Below are 25,074 nucleotides of genomic sequence, written 5' to 3'. Positions count from 1 at the left end.
CCTTGTGTGTGATACAGTCTGAGGGGAGCAGAATATACAGGTGTATCTAAGCCTTGTGTGTGATACAGTCTGAGGGGAGCAGAATATACAGGTGTATCTAAGCCTTGTGTGTGATACAGTCTGAGGGGAGCAGAATATACAGGTGTATCTAAGCCTTGTGTGTGATACAGTCTGAGGGGAGCAGAATATACAGGTGTATCTAAGCCTTGTGTGTGATACAGTCTGAGGGGAGCAGAATATACAGGTGTATCTAAGCCTTGTGTGTGATACGGTCTGAGGGAGCAGAATATACAGGTGTATCTAAGCCTTGTGTGTGATACGGTCTGAGGGAGCAGAATATACAGGTGTATCTAAGCCTAGAGTGTGATACAGTCTGAGGAGAGCAGAATATACAGGTGTATCTAAGCCTTGTGTGTGATACAGTCTGAGGAGAGCAGAATATACAGGTGTATCTAAGCCTTGTGTGTGATACAGTCTGAGGAGAGCAGAATATACAGGTGTATCTAAGCCTTGTGTGTGATACAGTCTGAGGGGAGCAGAATGTACAGGTGTATCTAAGCCTTGTGTGTGATACAGTCTGAGGGGAGCAGAATATACAGGTGTATCTAAGCCTAGAGTGTGATACAGTCTGAGGAGAGCAGAATATACAGGTGTATCTAAGCCTAGAGTGTGATACAGTCTGAGGGGAGCAGAATATACAGGTGTATCTAAGCCTAGAGTGTGATACAGTCTGAGGAGAGCAGAATATACAGGTGTATCTAAGCCTAGAGTGTGATACAGTCTGAGGGGAGCAGAATATACAGGTGTATCTAAGCCTTGTGTGTGATACGGTCTGAGGGAGCAGAATATACAGGTGTATCTAAGCCTTGTGTGTGATACAGTCTGAGGAGAGCAGAATATACAGGTGTATCTAAGCCTTGTGTGTGATACAGTCTGAGGAGAGCAGAATATACAGGTGTATCTAAGCCTTGTGTGTGATACAGTCTGAGGGGAGCAGAATATACAGGTGTATCTAAGCCTTGTGTGTGATACGGTCTGAGGGAGCAGAATATACAGGTGTATCTAAGCCTTGTGTGTGATACAGTCTGAGGAGAGCAGAATATACAGGTGTATCTAAGCCTTGTGTGTGATACAGTCTGAGGGGAGCAGAATATACAGGTGTATCTAAGCCTAGAGTGTGATACAGTCTGAGGGGAGCAGAATATACAGGTGTATCTAAGCCTTGTGTGTGATACAGTCTGAGGAGAGCAGAATATACAGGTGTATCTAAGCCTTGTGTGTGATACGGTCTGAGGGGAGCAGAATATACAGGTGTATCTAAGCCTTGTGTGTGATACGGTCTGAGGGGAGAAGAATAAACAGGTGTATCTAAGACTTGTGTGTGATACGGTCTGAGGGGAGCAGAATATACAGGTGTATCTAAGCCTTGTGTGTGATACAGTCTGAGGGAGCAGAATATACAGGTGTATCTAAGCCTTGTGTGTGATACGGTCTGAGGGAGCAGAATAAACAGGTGTATCTAAGCCTTGTGTGTGGTACAGTCTGAGGGGAGCAGAATATACAGGTGTATCTAAGCCTTGTGTGTGATACGGTCTGAGGGGAGAAGAATAAACAGGTGTATCTAAGCCTTTTGTGTGATACGGTCTGAGGGGAGAAGAATAAACAGGTGTATCTAAGCCTTGTGTGTGATACAGTCTGAGGGAGCAGAATATACAGGTGTATCTAAGCCTTGTGTGTGATACGGTCTGAGGGGAGAAGAATAAACAGGTGTATCTCAGCCTTGTGTGTGATACAGTCTGAGGGAGCAGAATATACAGGTGTATCTAAGCCTTGTGTGTGATACAGTCTGAGGGAGCAGAATATACAGGTGTATCTAAGCCTAGAGTGTGATACAGTCTGAGGGGAGCAGAATATACAGGTGTATCTAAGCCTTGTGTGTGATACAGTCTGAGGGAGCAGAATATACAGGTGAATCTAAGCCTTGTGTGTGATACAGTCTGAGGGAGCAGAATATACAGGTGAATCTAAGCCTTGTGTGTGATACAGTCTGAGGGGAGCAGAATATACAGGTGTATCTAAGCCTTGTGTGTGATACAGTCTGAGGGAGCAGAATATACAGGTGAATCTAAGCCTTGTGTGTGATACAGTCTGAGGGAGCAGAATATACAGGTGTATCTAAGCCTTGTGTGTGATACGGTCTGAGGGGAGCAGAATATACAGGTGTATCTAAGCCTTGTGTGTGATACGGTCTGAGGGGAGAAGAATAAACAGGTGTATCTAAGACTTGTGTGTGATACGGTCTGAGGGGAGCAGAATATACAGGTGTATCTAAGCCTTGTGTGTGATACAGTCTGAGGGAGCAGAATATACAGGTGTATCTAAGCCTTGTGTGTGATACGGTCTGAGGGAGCAGAATAAACAGGTGTATCTAAGCCTTGTGTGTGGTACAGTCTGAGGGGAGCAGAATATACAGGTGTATCTAAGCCTTGTGTGTGATACGGTCTGAGGGGAGAAGAATAAACAGGTGTATCTAAGCCTTTTGTGTGATACGGTCTGAGGGGAGAAGAATAAACAGGTGTATCTAAGCCTTGTGTGTGATACAGTCTGAGGGAGCAGAATATACAGGTGTATCTAAGCCTTGTGTGTGATACGGTCTGAGGGGAGAAGAATAAACAGGTGTATCTCAGCCTTGTGTGTGATACAGTCTGAGGGAGCAGAATATACAGGTGTATCTAAGCCTTGTGTGTGATACAGTCTGAGGGAGCAGAATATACAGGTGTATCTAAGCCTAGAGTGTGATACAGTCTGAGGGGAGCAGAATATACAGGTGTATCTAAGCCTTGTGTGTGATACAGTCTGAGGGAGCAGAATATACAGGTGAATCTAAGCCTTGTGTGTGATACAGTCTGAGGGAGCAGAATATACAGGTGAATCTAAGCCTTGTGTGTGATACAGTCTGAGGGGAGCAGAATATACAGGTGTATCTAAGCCTTGTGTGTGATACAGTCTGAGGGAGCAGAATATACAGGTGAATCTAAGCCTTGTGTGTGATACAGTCTGAGGGAGCAGAATATACAGGTGAATCTAAGCCTTGTGTGTGATACAGTCTGAGGGAGCAGAATATACAGGTGTATCTAAGCCTTGTGTGTGATACAGTCTGAGGGAGCAGAATATACAGGTGTATCTAAGCCTAGAGTGTGATACAGTCTGAGGGGAGCAGAATATACAGGTGTATCTAAGCCTTGTGTGTGATACAGTCTGAGGGAGCAGAATATACAGGTGAATCTAAGCCTTGTGTGTGATACAGTCTGAGGGAGCAGAATATACAGGTGTATCTAAGCCTTGTGTGTGATACAGTCTGAGGGAGCAGAATATACAGGTGTATCTAAGCCTAGAGTGTGATACAGTCTGAGGGGAGCAGAATATACAGGTGTATCTAAGCCTTGTGTGTGATACAGTCTGAGGGAGCAGAATATACAGGTGAATCTAAGCCTTGTGTGTGATACAGTCGGAGGGAGCAGAATATACAGGTGAATCTAAGCCTTGTGTGTGATACAGTCTGAGGGAGCAGAATATACAGGTGAATCTAAGCCTTGTGTGTGATACGGCCTCAGGCACAGCAGTATCCTGTGTATCTCAGCTGTGTAATACTTCTGCTGTGGCCGTCCCATGTCACGTCCGATACTGATTATTGCTGGGATTTGTGGTGCCCCATCCACCCATGGCCACTTAGCAAGGTACCCGCCGCCGTCACCATAGTAACCGTATACAGATGGCGGCCCAGTGTCAGTCATTGCTCCGTCCAGCAGAAATCCCCGCAGCCGCTGTGACCTGAGGGGGGGCTGTTGTGAATCTGCTTTTGGGCTCCTTCTGGTGGTGGCTAGTGGTACTGGTGACTCGGGTGTGTTTTCTTTCTCAGTTCACCTGTTTTCATCAGTAGTGGGGAGTTCCTATTTATTCCTGCTCTTCAGTCATTGCCTTGCCGGCCATCAATGTAACCAGAGCCTTTCTGTTGCATGTTCCTGCTCCTAGACTACTGATCAGCTAAGTTGGACTCTTAGTCCTAAGTTTGTTTGCATTTTTTTGTTCCAGTTTACAGTTATATCATTCTCTGTAGCTGGAAGCTCTTGTGGGCTGAAATTACCACTCCGGTGTCATGAGTTGACACATGAGTCTTAAAGTAATTTCAGGATGGTATTTTAAAAGGGTTTTCAGCTGACCGTGCAGTTCCCTTTTGTATCTTTCTACTATCTAGTAAGCGGACCTCGCTTTGCTGAACCTACCTTCATACTGCGTATGTCTTTCCCTCTGAACTCACCGTCAATATATGTGGGGGGCTTCTGTCTCCTTTTCGGGGGAATTTCCCTAGAGGTAAGCCAGGTCTGTTTTTTCCTCTACTAGGGTTAGTTAGTCCTCCGGCTGGCGAGAGACGTCTAGGGATAAAACTTAGGCACGCCCCCCGGCCACTATTAGTTGTGTGGTAGGTTTAGCTCACGGTCAGCTCGAGATTCCATCACCCAAGAGCTCGTCCGTTTTTTATGTGTCCTGACGTTCCCCTGCCATTGGGAACCATGACAGTATGGCCGGCCAAGTGTTAAAACTGTTGGCAGAAGAAAGGAGAGAAAAAGAAGTCTGCAATTTTTTTTTTTTTTTTTTTCCCTTGGTGCTTGCTCTATAGTTGAATCAGTTGCATTTCAGCTCTAATTGCAGTCTTTGTCTCCCTCTCCTTCTAACCCTTGAATGGCTCTGATCTCACCTGCTTAAAATGGATCCTCAGAGTTTGGCTACAGGTTTGAATAATCTTGCCACAAAAGTTCAAGATTTACAGGATTTTGTTGTACATGCTCCTATATCTGAACCTAGAATTCCTATACCAGAATTTTTCTCCGGAGATAGATCTCGTTTTTTGAATTTGAAATATAATTGTAAATTATTTCTTTCTCTGAGACCTCGCTCCGCTGGAGATCCCGCACAGCAGGTTAAGATTGTAATTTCCTTGCTGCGAGGTGACCCTCAAGATTGGGCATTTGCATTGGCACCAGGGGATCCTGCGTTGCTCAATGTGGATGCGTTTTTTCTGGCTTTGGGGTTGCTTTATGAGGAACCTAATTTAGAGATTCAGGCTGAAAAGGCCTTGATGGCCCTGTCTCAAGGGCAAGATGAAGCTGAAATATACTGCCAAAAATTTCGTAAATGGTCTGTGCTTACTCAGTGGAATGAGTGCGCTTTGGCGGCGAATTTCAGAGAGGGTCTCTCTGATGCCATTAAGGATGTTATGGTGGGGTTCCCTGCGCCTACAGGTCTGAATGAGTCCATGACAATGGCTATTCGGATTGATCGGCGTTTGCGGGAGCGTAGACCTGTGCACCATTTGGCGGTGTCTTCTGAGAAGGCGCCAGAGAATATGCAGTGTGATAGAATTCTGTCCAGAAGCGAACGGCAGAATTTTAGGCGAAAAAATGGGTTGTGCTTCTATTGTGGTGATTCAACTCATGTTATATCAGCATGCTCTAGACGCACAAAGAAGGTTGATAAGTCTGTTTCAATTGGCACTTTACAGTCTAAGTTTATTCTATCTGTTACCTTGATTTGTTCATTATCGTCAATTACCGCGGACGCCTATGTCGACTCTGGCGCCGCTTTGAGTCTTATGGATTGGTCCTTTGCCAGGCGCTGTGGGTTTAATCTAGAGCCTCTGGAAGTCCCTATACCTCTGAAGGGTATTGATTCTACGCCATTGGCTAGTAATAAACCACAATACTGGACACAAGTGACTATGCGTATGACTCCAGACCATCAGGAGGTGATTCGCTTCCTTGTGTTGTACAATCTACATGATGTTTTGGTGCTCGGATTGCCATGGTTACAATCTCATAATCCAGTCCTTGACTGGAAAGCAATGTCTGTGTTAAGCTGGGGATGTCAGGGGGCTCATGGGAATGTACCTTTGGTTTCCATTTCATCATCTGTTCCCTCTGAGATTCCGGCATTTTTGTCTGATTATCGTGATGTTTTTGAGGAGCCTAAGCTTGGTTCACTCCCTCCTCACAGAGATTGCGATTGTACCATAGATCTGATTCCAGGCAGTAAATTTCCAAAGGGTCGTTTGTTTAATTTATCCGTACCTGAACATGTTACTATGCGAGAGTATATTAAGGAGTCCCTGGAAAAGGGACATATTCGTCCTTCTTCATCTCCCTTAGGAGCCGGTTTTTTCTTTGTGTCTAAAAAAGATGGCTCTTTGAGGCCGTGTATTGATTATCGACTCTTGAATAAAATTACAGTCAGATATCAGTATCCTTTGCCACTGCTGACTGATTTGTTTGCTCGAATAGAGGGGGCTAAGTGGTTCTCTAAGATTGATCTTCGTGGGGCGTATAATTTGGTGCGAATTAAGCAGGGGGATGAGTGGAAAACCGCATTTAATACGCCCGAGGGCCATTTTGAGTATTTAGTAATGCCTTTTGGTCTTTCTAATGCCCCTTCAGTCTTTCAGTCCTTTATGCATAACATTTTCCGTGAATATTTGGATAAATTTATGATTGTGTATCTGGATGATATTTTGATTTTTTCGGATGACTGGGACTCTCATGTCCAACAAGTCAGGAGAGTTTTTCAGGTTTTGCGGGCTAATTCCTTGTGTGTGAAGGGTTCTAAGTGTATTTTTGGGGTTCAAAAGATTTCTTTTTTGGGGTACATTTTTTCCCCTTCTTCCATTGAGATGGATCCTGTCAAGGTTCGGGCTATTTGTGATTGGACGCAACCTTCTTCGCTTAAGAGCCTTCAGAAATTCTTGGGCTTTGCTAATTTTTATCGTCGATTTATAACTGGTTTTTCGGATGTTGCTAAACCTTTGACTGATTTGACTAAAAAGGGTGCTGATGTTGCTGATTGGTCCCCTGCTGCTGTGGAGGCCTTTCGGGAGCTTAAGCGCCGCTTTTCTTCTGCCCCTGTGTTGCGTCAGCCTGATGTTGCTCTTCCTTTTCAGGTTGAGGTCGACGCTTCCGAGATCGGAGCTGGGGCGGTTTTGTCGCAGAAAAGTTCCGACTGCTCCGTGATGAGACCTTGTGCGTTCTTTTCTCGAAAATTTTCGCCCGCCGAGCGAAACTATGATATTGGTAATCGGGAGCTTTTGGCTATGAAGTGGGCTTTTGAGGAGTGGCGTCATTGGCTTGAGGGGGCTAGACATCAGGTGGTGGTATTGACCGATCACAAGAATCTGATTTATCTTGAGTCTGCCAAGCGCCTGAATCCTAGACAGGCGCGCTGGTCGTTGTTTTTCTCTGTTTAATTTTGTGGTCTCATACCTACCAGGTTCTAAAAATGTGAAGGCAGATGCCCTTTCTAAGAGTTTTGAGCCTGATTCCCCTGGTGATTCTGAACCTACAGGTATCCTTAAGGATGGGGTGATATTATCTGCTGTTTCCCCAGACCTGCGATGGGCTTTGCAGCAGGGTGGATTGATTTAAATCACGCCGATTTAAATCATGATTTAAATCACGATTTAAATCACAAGATTTTTTTCTATTTAAATCGGATCGATTTAAATCATGATTTTAATCATGATTTAAATCACTGATTTAAATCAAAAGGTTTTTTTTAATATAAATCACGATTAAAATGAGAAGTGAGAGCAGTGCGCATGTGCGCCCATAGTTACACGGACGAAACTAGGGGCAACGATCTAACGCCAGGGTGAGGGGGGGACCCCAAAGTAAGTAAAAATCTTTTTTGTTTTACTATATGGCAATAGGTAGGTGTTTAAAAGCAGCATGTCTTAATTGTATAAACTATTAATAGCCTCCACATTTTGTTCATACTGCCCCTTTAATTCCACACTTCTAGCTTGGTTTCACTTTTGGTTTAGTTTCTTTTTCCATTCAGTTGACATGCCCAAACTTGTTGGATAGTCAGCATCCTACAGAAACCTCTGGAAGAGCATGGCATTGTGAATGTTACACATATACAGCCTTTATTCTACTGAGTTAAACAACTCAGCTTTATCTCATGATGGAAGAACCTTTGGATGGTAAAATATTTTCCTCAAAAAGCAGTTTATTGAAAAAAATCCGATTTAAATCAAAAAAATCCGATTTAAATCAAAAAAATCCGATTTTTTTTATTTTTTTAAAAAAACATTGATTTTTATCCACCCTGCTTTGCAGGAGTTTCAGGCGGATAGACCTGATCGTTGCCCGCCTGGTAGACTGTTTGTTCCTGATGATTGGACCAGTAGAGTCATCTCGGAGGTTCATTCTTCTGCGTTGGCAGGTAATCCTGGAATCTTTGGTACTAGGGATTTGGTGGCTAGGTCCTTCTGGTGGCCTTCCCTGTCTCGAGACGTACGAGTTTTTGTGCAGTCTTGTGATGTGTGTGCTCGGGCCAAGCCTTGTTGTTCTCGGGCTAGCGGATTATTGTTATCTTTGCCTATTCCGAAGAGGCCTTGGACTCACATCTCTATGGATTTTATTTCTGATCTCCCTGCTTCTCAGAAAATGTCTGTCATCTGGGTGGTGTGTGACCGTTTTTCAAAGATGGTTCATTTGGTACCTTTGCCTAAGTTGCCTTCCTCATCCGAATTGGTTCCTCTGTTTTTTTCAAAATGTGGTTCGCTTGCATGGTATTCCGGAAAATATCGTTTCTGACAGGGGGACCCAGTTCGTGTCTAGATTTTGGCGGGCATTCTGTGCTAGGATGGGCATTGATTTGTCTTTTTCGTCTGCGTTCCATCCTCAGACTAATGGCCAGACGGAGCGAACTAATCAGACCTTGGAGACTTATTTGAGGTGTTTTGTGTCTGCGGATCAGGATGACTGGGTTGCCTTTTTGCCGTTGGCAGAGTTTGCCCTCAATAATCGGGCTAGTTCTGCCACTTTGGTTTCTCCTTTCTTTTGCAATTCGGGGTTTCACCCTCGTTTTTCTTCCGGTCAGGTGGAGTCTTCGGATTGTCCTGGAGTGGATACTATGGTGGATAGGTTGCATCGGATTTGGGGACAGGTGGTGGACAATTTGAAGTTGTCCCAGGAGAAGACTCAGCATTTTGCCAACCGCCGTCGTCGTGTTGGTCCTCGTCTTCGTGTTGGGGACTTGGTGTGGTTGTCTTCCCGTTTTGTCCCTATGAGGGTTTCTTCTCCTAAGTTTAAGCCTCGGTTCATCGGTCCTTATAGGATTTTGGAGATTCTTAACCCTGTATCCTTTCGTTTAGACCTTCCGGCATCTTTCGCTATCCATAATGTCTTCCATCGGTCGTTGTTGCGGAGGTATGAGGTGCCGGTTGTTCCTTCTACCGAGCCTCCTGCTCCTGTGCTGGTTGAGGGTGAATTGGAGTATGTTGTGGAGAAAATTTTGGACTCCCGTATTTCCAGACGGAGACTACAATATCTGGTTAAGTGGAAGGGTTATGGTCAAGAAGATAATTCTTGGGTAACTGCTTCTGATGTTCACGCCTCTGATTTGGTTCGTGCCTTTCATAGGGCTCATCCGGATCGCCCTGGTGGTTCTTGTGAGGGTTCGGTGCCCCCTCCTTGAGGGGGGGGTACTGTTGTGAATCTGCTTTTGGGCTCCTTCTGGTGGTGGCTAGTGGTACTGGTGACTCGGGTGTGTTTTCTTTCTCAGTTCACCTGTTTTCATCAGTAGTGGGGAGTTCCTATTTATTCCTGCTCTTCAGTCATTGCCTTGCCGGCCATCAATGTAACCAGAGCCTTTCTGTTGCATGTTCCTGCTCCTAGACTACTGATCAGCTAAGTTGGACTCTTAGTCCTAAGTTTGTTTGCATTTTTTTGTTCCAGTTTACAGTTATATCATTCTCTGTAGCTGGAAGCTCTTGTGGGCTGAAATTACCACTCCGGTGTCATGAGTTGACACATGAGTCTTAAAGTAATTTCAGGATGGTATTTTAAAAGGGTTTTCAGCTGACCGTGCAGTTCCCTTTTGTATCTTTCTACTATCTAGTAAACGGACCTCGCTTTGCTGAACCTACCTTCATACTGCGTATGTCTTTCCCTCTGAACTCACCGTCAATATATGTGGGGGGCTTCTGTCTCCTTTTCGGGGGAATTTCCCTAGAGGTAAGCCAGGTCTGTTTTTTCCTCTACTAGGGTTAGTTAGTCCTCCGGCTGGCGAGAGACGTCTAGGGATAAAACTTAGGCACGCCCCCCGGCCACTATTAGTTGTGTGGTAGGTTTAGCTCACGGTCAGCTCGAGATTCCATCACCCAAGAGCTCGTCCGTTTTTTATGTGTCCTGACGTTCCCCTGCCATTGGGAACCATGACAGGGGGCGCAGATATTAACCCCCGAGGTCCCGTACTGCGGGGCCAGGCGACTGGGGGGGTTGGGGTCCAGACACGTCTGCTGCTCCCATTTATTGTTGGTGTAGGAACAGCGCCATCCACCCAGTGGTGGCCGTGCGTGGTACTGCAGCTCAGTCCTATCAGGACAGAATACAGGGGATACAGGAGGCGTCTTCTCTCCTGCCTGCAGGTGTCTGGCCCACTTGTGAAATCTGCAGCGGATGAGATTATTTGTAAAGTTGCTTGATTATTAGGCCGCCGTCACACTAGCGAGTTTTACGGACGTATGAGCGCATAAACTACGTCTGTAAAATTCGCATTACACACGGCCCAATGATTCCCTATGTCCCAGCTCCTATCTGCCGTATATTACGGATCCGTATTATACGGTCTTGTACGGCCGTAGAAAATCGCAGCATGCTGCGTTTGTCACCGTATTGCGCAAAAAAATCGCCAATGAAAGTCTATGGGGGCGAGAAAAATACGGATTCCACACGGACCAGCAGTGTGACTTGCGAGAAATACGCAGCGGTGTTAGTGAAAAGCCGGTAATTCAATTGCCGGCTTCTCATTTCTCCTTCACAAACCCGACAGGATATGAGACATGGTTTACATACAGTAAACCATCTCATATCCCCTTTTTTTTTGCATATTCCACACTACTAATGTTAGTAGTGTGTATGTGCAAAATTTGGGTGCGGTAGCTGCTAAAATAAAGGGTTAAATGACGGAAAAAGTTGGCGTGGGCTCCCGCGCAATTTTCTCCGCCAGAGTGGTAAAGCCAGTGACTGAGGGCAGATATTAATAGCCAGGAGAGGGTCCATGGTTATTGGCCCCCCGTGGCTAAAAACATCTGCCCCCAGCCACCCCAGAAAAGGCACATCTGGAAGATGCGCCTATTCTGGCACTTGGCCACTCTCTTCCCACTCCCGTGTAGCGGTGGGATATGGGGTAATGAAGGGTTAATGCCACCTTGCTATTGTAAGGTGACATTAAGCCAGATTAATAATGGAGAGGCGTCCATTATGTCACCTATCCATTATTAATCCAATTGTATGAAAGGGTTAAAAAACACACACACACACATTATTAAAAAGTATTTTAATGAAATAAACACACAGGTTGTTTTAATATTTTATTGCCCTCTCAATCCACCAGAAGACCCTCGCTTGGCAAAATAATAAACCAACAATATACATACCCTCTGATGAACTGTCACATCCCACGAAGTAAATCCATCTGAAGGGGTTAACTCATTTTACAGGCAGGAGCTGTGCTAAAGCACTCGCTGGTGCCTGTAACCCCGGGTGCTGAAAGGAAAGCTGGGTGATCTGTACTTACATTGAGTCGCGGTGAGGCGCCCTCTGGTGGATGAACTCATGAACTGGAGCCTTGGAAAAGTTATACTGTATATATGTTTTACCGAACATTTGAGCACATGAATCCATCAGATGTCGGTTTTGCAAGCCTGCGAGAAAATATCGCAGTACGGATGCCATATGGATTACATACGGAGGATGCCATGCGCAAAATACGCTGACACACCCTGACTACGGATGACATACGGACCACTATTTTGGGGACTTTTCTGCGTATTACGGCCGTAAAAAACAGACCGTATTTTTATACGCTGAGTGTGATGCCGGCCTTACTGTCGTTACTAAAGTAAGAGTTTGGCGGAATCGTACGGAAGATGGAGTTGTGCGACTGACCCTGCCAGCGGAAATCAGTCCTCCATAAAATCATCAGTGCAGGGGACGGGGTGTACCCCCAAGAGGGTGACAGATGTCTGGGTCCGGTTTCATTTTAAATTACAAAGGTAGCATGATAAGGCAGAGCATGAAGATGGGATTCCTGATAAGGCAGAGCATGAAGATGGGATTCCTGATAAGGCAGAGCATGAAGATGGGATTCCTGATAAGGCAGAGCATGAAGATGGGCTTCCTGATAAGGCAGAGCATGAAGATGGAATTCCTGATAAGGCAGAGCATGAAGATGGAATTCCTGATAGGGCAGAGCATGAAGATGGGATTCCTGATAGGGCAGAGCATGAAGATGGGATTCCTGATAGGGCAGAGCATGAAGATGGGATTCCTGATAGGGCAGAGCATGAAGATGGGATTCCTGATAAGGCAGAGCATGAAGATGGGATTCCTGATAAGGCAGAGCATGAAGATGGGATTCCTGATAAGGCAGACCATGAAGATGGGATTCCTGATAGGGCAGAGCATGAAGATGGGATTCCTGATAGGGCAGAGCATGAAGATGGGATTCCTGATAGGGCAGAGCATGAAGATGGGATTCCTGATAGCGCAGAGCATGAAGCTTTTATGTTAACTATTTCCTTTCCGGATCTCACAGATTAGAAGGAGCAGTACAGTGCTCGTAAGACAGTATTGCACAGGAGGCAGATCTTTAAGATACCATTACTAATAAGGTAGATAATGAAGATGTCATTTTCTTATGAGGCAGAGCGTGAAGACATTTCTCGGCAGTAATGGTAACCCCATTAAATGTCAGGGGGCACAGATCAGGTCACTCGTCGGCTCTGCCTGGTATTTAATTGCCAGTGTCCTGCTCAGCCTGGAGAGATTGTGCCCCCCACAGGGCTCTGGGCTTAGGAGGTCTTCAGGTCCGTGTCCAGATGTCCGGACAGATGTGCTGCCCCCCGAGCCTCACCTCCAGGACAGATCCAGGCATTTTTTGTCTTCCTCGCTTTCACTTCTTTGTGTCTTGTCATTCTCTCTAGCAGTCCCTGATCGCAGTCCCTGATCCCATCCCTGATCTCAGTCCCTGATCGCAGTCCCTGATCCCATCCCTGATCTCTGTCCCTGATCGCAGTCCCTGATCGCATCCCTGATCGCAGTCCCTGATCGCAGTCTCTGATCGCATCCCTGATCGCAGTCCCTGATCGCAGTCCCTGATCGCAGTCCTTGATCGCAGTCCCTGATCCCATCCCTGATCGCAGTCCCTGATCGCATCCCTGATCGCATCCCTGATCTCAGTCCCTGATCGCAGTCCCTGATCGCATCCGTGATCGCAGTTCCTGATCGCATCCCTGATCGCATCCCTGATCGCAGTCCCTGATCGCATCCCTGATCGCAGTCCCTGATTGCAGTCCCTGATCGCATCCCTGATCTCAGTTGCTGATCGCAGTCCCTGATCGCATCCCTGATCGCAGTCCCTGATCGCATCCCTGATCGCAGTCCCTGATTGCAGTCCCTGATCGCATCCCTGATCTCAGTTCCTGATCGCATCCCTGATCTCAGTCCCTGATCGCGTCCCTGATCGCAGTCCCTGATCGCAGTCCCTGATCACATCCCTGATTGCAGTCCCTGATCGCATCCCTAATTGCAGTCCCTGATCGCATCTGTGATCGCAGTCCCTGATCGCATCCGTGATCACAGTCCCTGATCGGTCTCTGATCGCAGTCCCTGATCGCATCCCTGATCGCATCCGTGATCGCAGTCCCTGATCGCATCCGTGATCGCAGTCCCTGATCGCATCCCTGATCGCATCCCTGATCGCAGTCCCTGATCGCATCCGTGATCGCAGTCCCTGATCGCAGTCCCTGATCGCATCCCTGATCGCATCCCTGATCGCAGTCCCTGATCGCAGTCCCTGATCGCATCCGTGATCGCAGTCCCTGATCGCATCCCTGATCGCAGTCCCTGATCGCATCCCTGATCTCTGTCCCTGATCGCAGTCCCTGATCGCATGCCTAATCGCAGTCCCTGATCGCATCTGTGATCGCAGTCCCTGATCGCATTCGTGATCACAGTCCCTGATCGCTGTCTCTGATCGCAGTCTCTGATCGCAGTCTCTGATCGCAGTCTCTGATCGCATCCCTGATCGCAGTCCCTGATCGCGGTCCCTGATCGCAGTCCTTGATCGCAGTCCCTGCTCTCCTGTCTTCTGTCCCTCCTCTCTCCATCTCCTGATCTGCATTGGTACCAGTGACCTTGTGTCCTGAACTCCTCTGAACTCTCCACCACTATTTTCTCCCCAGTCACCTGGGCACCTGCTGCTGATATTTCGGGCTCAGCACCCCATGTCCTCCCATCCTCCTCCTCCTCCCTGCCCCTCCTACATCTCTCTCTCCCCTCTGATGCTGGAGAGGATTTTAGTGGAGCAGAAGACAGGTAGCCGAGGAGGAGAAGACAGAGGAAGAGTCAGGGCTGGTGAGACTCCTCCATTCCTTTACCTTTATCTGATATTTTTCTATTGTTTCCTGAGCTCCTCAGTCTCCTCTTCCCTGCACAGACAGTGGCTGGTATTTGTGGTCCCCCCCCCAGCCTCTATGGGCATTTATCATTCACTTCACCCCTCTGATACATTACTTATTGTCGGTACATTGTAGCAATCTGCTCTCTCTTTCCTTCTGTTGTTTGTATAGAGGGGGGTGGGGAGACATGTAGAAATCTTAAGTGTTATTCCTCTTACTTAACATGGGAAAAGCTGGCTTTATAATTCACTGGTGTGTTAGTGCTCTCATAATGTTGTAGACTTCTATTTGCAGTCCCATGTAAAATTAAAGATCCATGAACAGCGTACCTTAGTGAGTTGTGTCAAATAACAAGCTCCGCTGTGCTACATCCGATAGTGTAATCAATGGAGGGAATGTGGGACCTGTATCTCGGAGTTGTGTGTTACAACATATGAGGTTCGCATTGAAATTGTGTCCAGGTATACCGTATATATGTGTGTGTATTTATATAATATATATATGTGAGTGTGTGTTTATATAAATATATATATGTGTGTGTGTGTGTATGAATATATATATATATATATATATATATATATATATATATATATATATATATATATATATATAATATGTAATGTATATATTGCTACTGCGGTTGTATAGATAAACATATATATGCATGTGTACAATCACTGTAAATGTGGTGTGAGGAATTGTTAAGAGGGGATCATGTCATTAAATAAACTTTAGAAGCCACAGCAAAAGATAAAAATGATATATGTATATTTTAATAAATTATTCAATTTAAAAAAATCATGAAAAAAAATCATAATGATTTCAATTATTTCACGGCATATTTGTTATGACAAAATATAATACAGATTATACATGACTAAATACAGAGATAAAAATATAGAAATGTGTATAAAAAAAGATAAAATACACAGAAAATAATAAATAAATAAATTGTAATGATCTAAAATCCTTAATGATCATGTTATTGATGGAATTTCATGAAGGAAATAGCCTGAGATGATCGGGGCAATGTCAGACTTCTGATTGGACCCATTCTCCGCCCTGATTGTGATAATCTCGGCATTTATGAGACAGATCAGATTAGATTATTTGAGATCGAATCAGTTTTTTGAAGAATGTATCAAAGATTTTAGAAATTGTCCCCCTTCTGCCACATCGGCCTCCAGCCTCTCCTAGGAGGACGTCCACTAGAGGAATTCATCTCCGTGTGGTCAAGGCTGAGGGCAACATTGATGTTGGGTTTAGTGGGGTCACCATTGTTTGACTCCCCAGACTTGGCGCCATCAGTGTTTGGCTCTCCTGACTTGGCACCATCAGTATTTGGCTCTCCAGACTTGCAACCATTAGTGTTTGGCTCTCCAGACTTGGCACCATTAGTGTTTGGCTCTCCAGACTTGGCACCTGCTTCCCACGGGGGAGAGACCAGGAAAGAGTAATCCTGAAACTCTTACTTGGTCACAATTCTCTAGTAGCATTCTTGATTTGGGGCAGAACTTGCCAACCATTATCCCTCCTTCACCAAACTTTTCATTGGGGCAGAAGCCTTCTCACAGCCTCTATCAACCCAGATCTCTTGACTTGACCACGTGGGGGAGCGGAATATATATCTTCTTCTCCAGGGTCCATTGGTGGCTACCCCACTCCTGTCTGGCCAGTGCTTGACATCATGTAGGTGATCTGAGGCTTGTAGACAACTGCTCAACCATGGTGACCCCAATGCATGAAGCCCCCAATGAAAGAGCAGCTGAGATCTGTAGTGGGCAGTCTATCGGGATGAACTGACTTGTAGGAAAAGTGTCGGTGGTGCCATGATGACCCGGTCCTCCTCCAGTTCTTGCCTATTGAGGGCAACATCTTAGTCTTGGGTGTAGCTGTACTAGCCGCATCCACTAATTAGAAGGGGGTCTCATACTTTGGTCCTGTAGGTTTTTACTATATGTGTCCATCTGGTCAGTCATCTGTTCCATTCAAGTCATTGATCTTGTGTGACCCCATTGATGGAAATGGCCACAACCTTATAACTTATAGGTCCCCTGATGTCAGCCATTGTCTGTCCCTTATGGTTTCCCAAATAAAGTCTAACCCCCCAGCCCCTCATTAGTTAAACTGAGACCATTAAACTCAATGGTCCTCATCCCCGCTAAGGACCTCCTTCCCATTTAGACCACCTGCCAATCAAAATTGGTCTTTCTATAGCAATATTTCCCCTCCTTGTTGTAGGGCATCAGTGGGTGAGGGGATTAGTAGGTGCACATCGGCAAAGGCTTACCTGCTTACTGATGGTTTCCTATCAGCACCACTATTTGCTGAGCTGGTACATGTGCCCTATAGTGCTGATTTTTGTATAATATAGTGCCCACATAGGTCTCTAATTTTACCTATTAAAAGGGGGTCTCAAGTGTTAATCACCCTCCAATATTAAGTGTCGACGACCGATATAAAGCACAGACTATAATGGACTTCTACCAGGCGGGCGATCGCTGGTCTGTGACCGGACACACGTCTGACCGTCACTTTTGGGTGCGTTTCCCCTTTAAGTTGGAACAAAGGCAAAACCTCTATGGATCCGTCAGAGCAAATTGCTTAACTCAGCGCCAACATGTAAGCCCCCCGCCCCGTTCCCCCCCGCTTACAAAGTCATGGCAGAATCGCTTACACAGATGATCCGGCTGTAGACCCGCACCCCTCCCCCGGTGGACGGCCACGTATTGATTATGGAGATGTCGCGGTGATATTGGATGCGGACGTGTCTCTGTAATTACCGCTGATGCATCTGATTACTATATATGACTGTATTATGTGCGGTCCCTGGGGGGCCGCAATGGTGTCCAGGGTGCGACCCACCCCACACATTTGTAGGAGTTTTCTCTGGTTGCACAACCCAAATCCATTCTTGTAGGTTATGTGTGAGATATATGGCGGTATTATGTGCTGCAGGGTGTTATATGGCGGTATTATGTGCTGCAGGGTGTGATATGGCAGTATTATGTGCTGCAGGGTGTGATATGGTGGTATTATGTGCTGCAGGGTGTGATATGGTGGTATTATGTGCTGCAGGGTGTGATAAGGCGGTATTATGTGCTGCAGGGTGTGATATATGGTGGTATTACGTGCTGCAGGGTGTGATATGGCGGTATTATGTGCTGCAGGGTGTGATATGGCGGTATTACGTGCTGCAGGGTGTGATATGGCAGTATTATGTGCTGCAGGGTGTGATATGGTGGTATTATGTGCTGCAGGGTGTGATATGGCGGTATTATGTGCTGCAGGGTGTGATATAGCGGTATTACGTACTGCAGGGTGTGATATATGGCGGTATTACGTGCTGCAGGGTGTGATATATGGCAGTATTACGTGCTGTAGGGTGTGATATGGTGGTATTATGTGCTGCAGGGAGTGATATGGCAGTATTATGTGCTGCAATCATCGTACATACCGCTGCTACTGGTCAAAAATGGCGTCTCGTTTCCTATGATTTCCCATTGGTTAGTAGTCAGTAGCAGGGGCGCTACTATGGTGGGTGCAGGGGATCTAGTCGCATGGGGCCAAAAAGTCCCTGTGCCCCATATGAGAGGAACAATGAGATAGTGATGGCCCCCGGTGGGATCACAAAGTGCACCAAGGGCAAATTGCAGCCAAAAAAATGTATTTTTTTAATTATTTGGAAGCTCTATAGATCTGGATGGAGTTATAGAAAGAGCTGCTAATAAATGGTGAAATCCCCGCAGGGTCCTCTCGCGGCCCCCGACTCCTCGCACAGCCCCTGATTATAGCCGCAGCGCTCGGGGCCGGCTGGTATAAATAAGTAATGGGGTAATAGGCCCTGGTGGCCCGGGGGCACGCGTGCTGGGATTTACTCTGACTTTCCATTAATATAAAGGCATAAAGTGCAAGAGTCAATAAATGAGCGGCCGGTGCCCCCCCCGTGTACCCCTCTATATACAGCCGCCAGGAAGGGGCCGAGGAATCTCACTTTTCCTTATTTTAAAATGAAAAGTTCATCAACTTTCTACAAATCTTCTGTGTTCTTACTCTTCTCCATGTTCTAGAGTTTTTCTTTGTTGTCAGTGAATGAAAACATCCAGAGATAGACAGGTTTTCTGGACCTTTTACTTCTCACAGCTGAGGATTTGTCACAATTATATCCAGTCTAAAAAATGCTCAGTGAGCTAAAAAAAAAACAATGTAGCCCCACAAATCTGTTATATTTTGTTACAATGTATCAGTGCAGGTGAACGTTATCCCTCTGGAGCCTCTGAGATGAAAGGAGGCGATTTCTTCAGCAGCACAGAGGGTTTCAGGAGCGGAGTGCGCAGGTCTGGATGTCAATGAGAACAGGGCTGTATATAAGGGGAACCCTGTCGTTTAAGGAGTGTAGGCAGCAGAGTCTTCAGCAGCACAGAGTATTTCAGGAGATGAATATTCGGGGGGAACAATTGCAAATGTTTTCAGAAAACTCTACCAGCGTAGTGTACGAGGCCGTGTGAGAGGACGTAGTTTGGGGCAGACTCCGTCCCTGGTGGTACTGGGCACAGGCAGATGGACGGACTGCCAGCCATTCCCCATGTGTCACGCATTAAGGCCCCATTGTGTGGTCCCGGGCTGGTGGCATTATCTGGTCCGGCAGCATGTGTTATCGTGCATCTATCTCGGCTGTAGCCTTAATTACAAGTGTAATTAATCATCCGCCGCTGACGGGGCATCCATCACTCTTATTATTAAAATGCCGATTTTTGCATCTCCGATAAAGAGCCGGCATAGGAGGAACATCGGCATTATAGAGGGGCGCACGTCGCTGGTGGGAATTCAGCGGGTGGCATCACGCTTTCCATAATAATTAAATAAAGACGGCATAAATCACAGATGGTGAAACAGAAATCCTATTTATATCGATAGCAACAGGCGGCGGTCACTGCGGCGCAGTGCGGGGGCGCGAGTATCGGCAGTAATGTCTCCTCTCCAAGATGCCAATTACCAAATCATCCAAGCTGTATCCAGGGGCCAGCTGGACAACAGGAAAATGACCGCCATAGGGCGTCACGTCCATGGGCACCGAAAGGAAAAACCATCGTCACAGTTTGGATTTGCTATATTTCTTCACATTGATCCGGGCTCGGTGCATTAGAGCATCAGGGATACGCTGTACCCCGCCCGCCACCCCATATCCTCCGAACATGCAATGTCCTTCCCCTTTGTGAACCCCTTTACTCTGTCACAGCTGGTGTAACTTTAAGGTTTTGGGCCCCAATGCAAAATCTCCAACTTTAGTAGTATTGGTCTTCTCATATGTACCAAAGGGGCATTTTAAGGTCCCCCTAGGCTGTGGGGTCGACTGTTTCCCGTATAGTAACCTCCACAGGGGGCATGATACTTTACTGGGGTTGTGAATAAATTACGTGCCAAGATTTAATCCCTAAGCCTTGCCTAATTGCACCTAAAGGCTTCCCTAAAATGACTTTTTTTTTTTTAAGGTAAACTGGCATAGACCCATCTTGGGCTACATTCGTCTTAAAGGGGGCCATCATGTCCCCAAGGATTGATGATGCATCAAAGCATGGGGCAATCAAGCGGAGTGCTATGTAAAAGCGTTAGGGTGCATTCACCCTTAACGAACAGAGGGGAAGGCAACGACGGCGCTCGTGTCTCGTAAATGTTTCGGCATTCTTGAATGGGGCATAGCCATAATGGCTGCGCCGGTTACAGCAAACTAGACCGTGGTGCTGGAGGGGCCCAAAGTCTTACTTACAAGTCACAAAATACTTGGTCATTTATGTCGCACCCTAGAAAGGACCCAACATGGGTAAGATTGCCCGCTTTTGGGTGTTCTGTACCCCTCGGTGGATTGGATCGCGAGGCGGTCTCGGCGCTGGGAAAAAGGACCTGTTACAGATTTTGAGCTGGGGTTGGGTAACTTTAAGGTTTACATCTCTTAGATGGATCTACTTTTAAAAAAGTTCTAAAAAAAAATGGAGGCATTGGCTATAGCAACAGGGCCTGACTTTGGGCTCCTCAGACCCCAGAGCGGGGGCATCGGCTGCCTCGGCACCCCTTTAATTTACTAATGCCAGCTTCTCAATGAGTGAGACCCTGCACGGCGCGAGTTTCTGGAAGATTTGGGTGCTGCCCACAAGATTTGCCACCTCTTCTTGGAGCACCGGTGGTCTCCCTTTTTTTTGTGGGAGCTTCCCAAATATTTTGGGAGTATTGGCAAAGTATTTTCTTGCTGCGTTTGTAGTTTCCCGTGGATTCAAAATGCATCGCCCCTTTCTTTGTACTGTACCAGTATAACTATACCCCAGTGTGCCAATGTGCCACACACCAGGGGTGGACATTTTGCCTCCTTTCTCCAACAATTTGCTAAAAATCTCAACAAAATACAATTTATATCCAGAGAATATTATATATTTTTCAATTATTTTTTTTACCATACACCCTAAACATTCAATTTTAATTTTTACCGATTTATATATTTTATGCTTTACTATCATTTTATGATATTTTGTAAATCATGAATATTTCTCGAAAATCTGAATTGTGAAAGGGTTAAACGTGAAGCTATTCGGCTCTATTTTTGCTCTAGATGCCGCCTTCTTTTGTGAATAACCTATATAAGAGAAGGGGGTCACCGGCTATTATTTGGGGGGTCTCCAGCTATTATTTGGGGTGGTCTCCAGCTATTATTTGGGGTGGTCGCCGGCTATTATTTGGGGGATCGCCGGCTATTATTTTGGCCCTTTATGCCTTTCTGCACAATATGAAAAACTATAAATACAAGCAATAATAGCGTTGGCGCTTTGTAGCCTGTAGCGCTGCACTCAGGTCATGCTCTCAAGTCTGTCGATTTCTCATAAAATCCTCTGCGGAGCATGGGAAGAGAGGAGAACAAAGGGCCAGAGCGCCCGCCGACCACCACAGCTGCCTCTTCTTCTTCACCGCCAATGTCTTTTTTTGCTGAACCCCATCCTCCCCTTTAATATCAGATCCAGAAAGCGACAATGCGGCCACCGCAGAGCGGACGCGGCGTGTGCACGGGCAGGGGAGCCGAGCTTTGATGTGTAATTCCAGCTCCCCGTGAAGTCCTTGGTCTTGCCAAGAAGTGTCTGAATTTATGGAGAGTAGACGTGGTCTCATCCTCGTAACAACACTATAGACACGGCGAGACCCCCGAGGTCTGATTCACGCAGGAAACACTTTGGTCTCTGACAACCGGTAACTAGGACTCAATCCTGCGGCTGTAAATCCGAATAAGCCCCCTTACCCAACATGGAGAAAGCAGGGGTCCTTAAAGGGGGCGTCTAGTTTACGAAACTAATTGCAAATATCGTGTTAGGGCAGCGACTGTTGGGTCAATGCAACTCTCAGGATGCAGCATCTTGTCCAAAATCGTATAGAGGCGAGTGGGAGCTCCATTCAAGACCCTCATCTACTAGAAGGGTGTCTATTGCGCTGGAGGACCCCACATCTCTGTGCATTGCATGCACCCATAGAGCATTGTGTCATTCTACATTTCTCCTGTGGTGGCGCTGCAGGGAAATCGAACACTTGCTGTCGATCCCTTCAGGACAATCAGCGATCATCTCATCTTATCACTGTTGCAACAAAAAGGGATTGTCCAAAGTGAGCAAACCCTTTAATTAATCCTCACTTTTGAAGTTGGAAACTCCATTATTTTTTATTATTTCAGCTCAGTTGTATTCATTTCCGGGAAAGTTGAGTGACAACCATAATTGTTACCGTTAGTTATCACCAGGGTCGAACTTGTCACCTAGTGTCCCAAAAAAAGGTCCTGCTTCTTTTTCCCCAGAAACGGCGCCACTCTTGTCCAGGCTGTGCCTGGTATTGCAGCTCAGCCCCTTTAGAGCCCATACCACTAGGTGGCAGCCAATATATCCTCCTTTAACGCTATTATAGGCTTTATTAACTTGTGTTTTGCCTTTGGTTCCCATATCTCGACATAACTAGGTCATTCTGCCATTTACAAACCTGGCAATATTGGCTGGCGACCCTAGTGCCGGCTGTAATGGCGGACATATTGCCTAGACGGAGTATCCTGGAGGGAAATGTTAAGTGATGTAACCAGAGACTCCGGATAGTAGTATTTGGGCCTCGGAGTTACCTCCTTACTCGCTGTTGTCCTCTGAATATAATTGACAACTCTCCAGGAAAGTCCGAAAGCTCCCCAAAAAAAGAGGAACAGTTATAGAAAAGCAAAAATAAAAAATAAAAATCTCCCATTCACTGATGAAACCACCCAAAACCTCCAGAAAAAAACAGCAATTCTGGAAGGTTTTTGTGCGCTAGTGTCCAATCGGCCTTCGGGGTAGGCAGGGATGGTGTTTTAGGGCCAGGGGTCCTTGTGTAGGATTACAACCTGCTAAAGACCACAACCATTTCCAGATGTTTAAAGAAGATGTCACTACTCTTTTGCCATAAATCTGTATTTTTTAAATCCCGCTGTTCTCCTGAATCCGGCATTGTTTTTCTTTTGTTCCCATGCCTCTCCGTTCCTGAGATACGGCCTCTTTTATCTTTAATATAATTCCAGTCTTGTTAACCAACTGGGCGTGGTTCTTCTAGAAAACGCCCACAAAGTGGAGTTGACGACACCACCCATTTGGATAAAAGGACTAGTTTTTTTTATACAGGAAAGAGGAGGTCATATTTCAGGAACAGAGAGGCAGAGAATCAAATGAAGCACATCGTCGGATTCAAGAGAACAGCGGCATTTACACCAGGTTAAGAAAAAATGACAAGTGACAGGTCCTCTAAGAGATTTATTCCCCAAAATACAAGTGATCCCCTATCTTTTAGATGGGGGACAACTTGCTGATCACTGATGGTCCGACTTCTGGGACCCTCAGAAGGTCCAAGATCAGGATTTTGGAACTTGGAGAACGGGGCTCTGCAGATCATCCTAAAAAGAGAAGTGCTCGACCTCCACTCCATTTATTGTCCACAGCCTGTTTCCGTCAGTCCCAAAGCCAATAAATGGAGTGATCCAGAAAAATGAAGGCAGCACTCCAATAGAAAAAATAAAGGTGGTTTATTGGCCCATGTGCGACGTTTCAGTCCAAGATGTGGACCTTTCTCAATAATATATAATAATAAATGGAGTGGAGACCTCTGCTCCATTCAGGATGGTGCTGCTAAACCAAGTTCTTGGGTTCCAAACATTCATTCTTGGCAAAGTCAAGGGTCCCAAATGTAAATGTCCTTCAAGATAGGGCATAACTTATTCTTTTGGGGGGGATAATGCTTTAAAGACTAAGTCCAAGTTCAGAAGTCTTGGAAAGTTGGCTGGAGACCCCTGGGAGCGCCGTGATGATGGCCATAACTATCCAGACCTCACAGGATGATTGATCCGGATCTTCCCCAGATAGCCGTAACCGTGAGATCTAATTAATTCCATATTGAGGACGGCGGTTAATATTTGATGGCACATTTACATAAGGTGAGATAACACGGGGGTAATTAATGGATTAGCGCTTGGGCATTACGCAGGCGGGTTATAGAGAATTGGACTGGGGGGGTGCGCGGTGCCAGGACGCCACGTTGGTGCCAGCTGGGTGGAAGGATGGTGACTGCAGCAGCTGTGCAAGCCTGGCAGAAAGCTCAGTACATTGGAGAGGACCCAAGGGAAGGGGGCGCGCTATCCGAATAAGTCGAGCAGCAGGGAAGGAATAAATTGGAGAAAAGGAAACATCACAATGATTAATTACACTAATTTGCATGTGAATCTGGAGCACAATATATATCAGCAGATTGTACCCGGGTCTGTCCCTGCCAGGATACTCCGCACCTCGGATACCCCCATCATCGGATTCTTTCCCCTACCTGCTTCTCATCTCATTGCCATATCATGGTCACTATATTTCGGAAGCCTCAGGACCCTTCACCCATCTCCCCCTGTGATCCCGAGCGGAGAGCTGGCACACACTGCAGGGTCTATCTCCAGCCCTGGATCCATTCCCAGCGGGACAAGCTGATCAAGGAAACTTAATTTGGTGGAAATATGCAAATCAGATGGCCCTATTCCAATTTGCATAATTCTTAGATAACATATTTGATGACAATGTGTCTTTCAATTTTCTTCCCATTATCATTATTCGCCAAGTTGGCTTACAAGGTGCCAGGTCCCTCCGGAGGAATGTGGCTCTAAATGGCGATACAAAGGCGAAGGGGACAGAGCAAACTCGCTAGGCACATACGATTTGGTTAGAAGAGACATCACTCAGCTCTCCCAGACCCCATTAGGGAAATTATTCCAGGTTATTGGAAATAAGACTTTATTATAGTTCCTGGTCGGTCAATAGTCAGGAACTCGACTTCTCACATGTTTGAAAATGGAAATTTAAGATGGCGATATTCAACCTGGAGGAGCAGTAGGTGACCAATAGGTGTTGGTCTAGTGCACAATGGCAATTTGGACCACTCATTTCCAGTAATACCATATAGTGCCCCAATAGTCCCATAGAGCTCACATTAGCGCCCCTATTCCAGTCTGTCATCTCAATACTGAAGATATCGCAGCACCTGAC

General features: G+C 46.1%; 1 protein-coding gene across 3 annotated transcripts in view; it reads left to right on the top strand.

Annotated features, from left to right (window-relative positions):
- Window positions 1-25,074, top strand: part of DRAXIN (dorsal inhibitory axon guidance protein) — a 46,773-nt gene that overhangs the window by 235 nt on the left and 21,464 nt on the right. The window contains exon 1 of one of the 3 annotated variants that reach the window (XM_077249679.1): window positions 14,343-14,471. The exons of the other annotated variants lie outside the window; for them this stretch is intronic. The gene's annotated coding sequence lies outside the window, so the exon portion shown is untranslated. Of the gene's footprint in view, window positions 1-14,342; window positions 14,472-25,074 lie in introns of those variants that run through there. 3 annotated transcript variants of the gene reach the window in all.

Source organism: Ranitomeya variabilis, chromosome 4 (assembly GCF_051348905.1).
Source record: "Ranitomeya variabilis isolate aRanVar5 chromosome 4, aRanVar5.hap1, whole genome shotgun sequence".
Taxonomy (NCBI): Eukaryota; Metazoa; Chordata; class Amphibia; order Anura; family Dendrobatidae; genus Ranitomeya; species Ranitomeya variabilis.
Note: the sequence above shows the minus strand (reverse complement) of the source record. Positions and strands in the feature narration are given on the sequence as shown.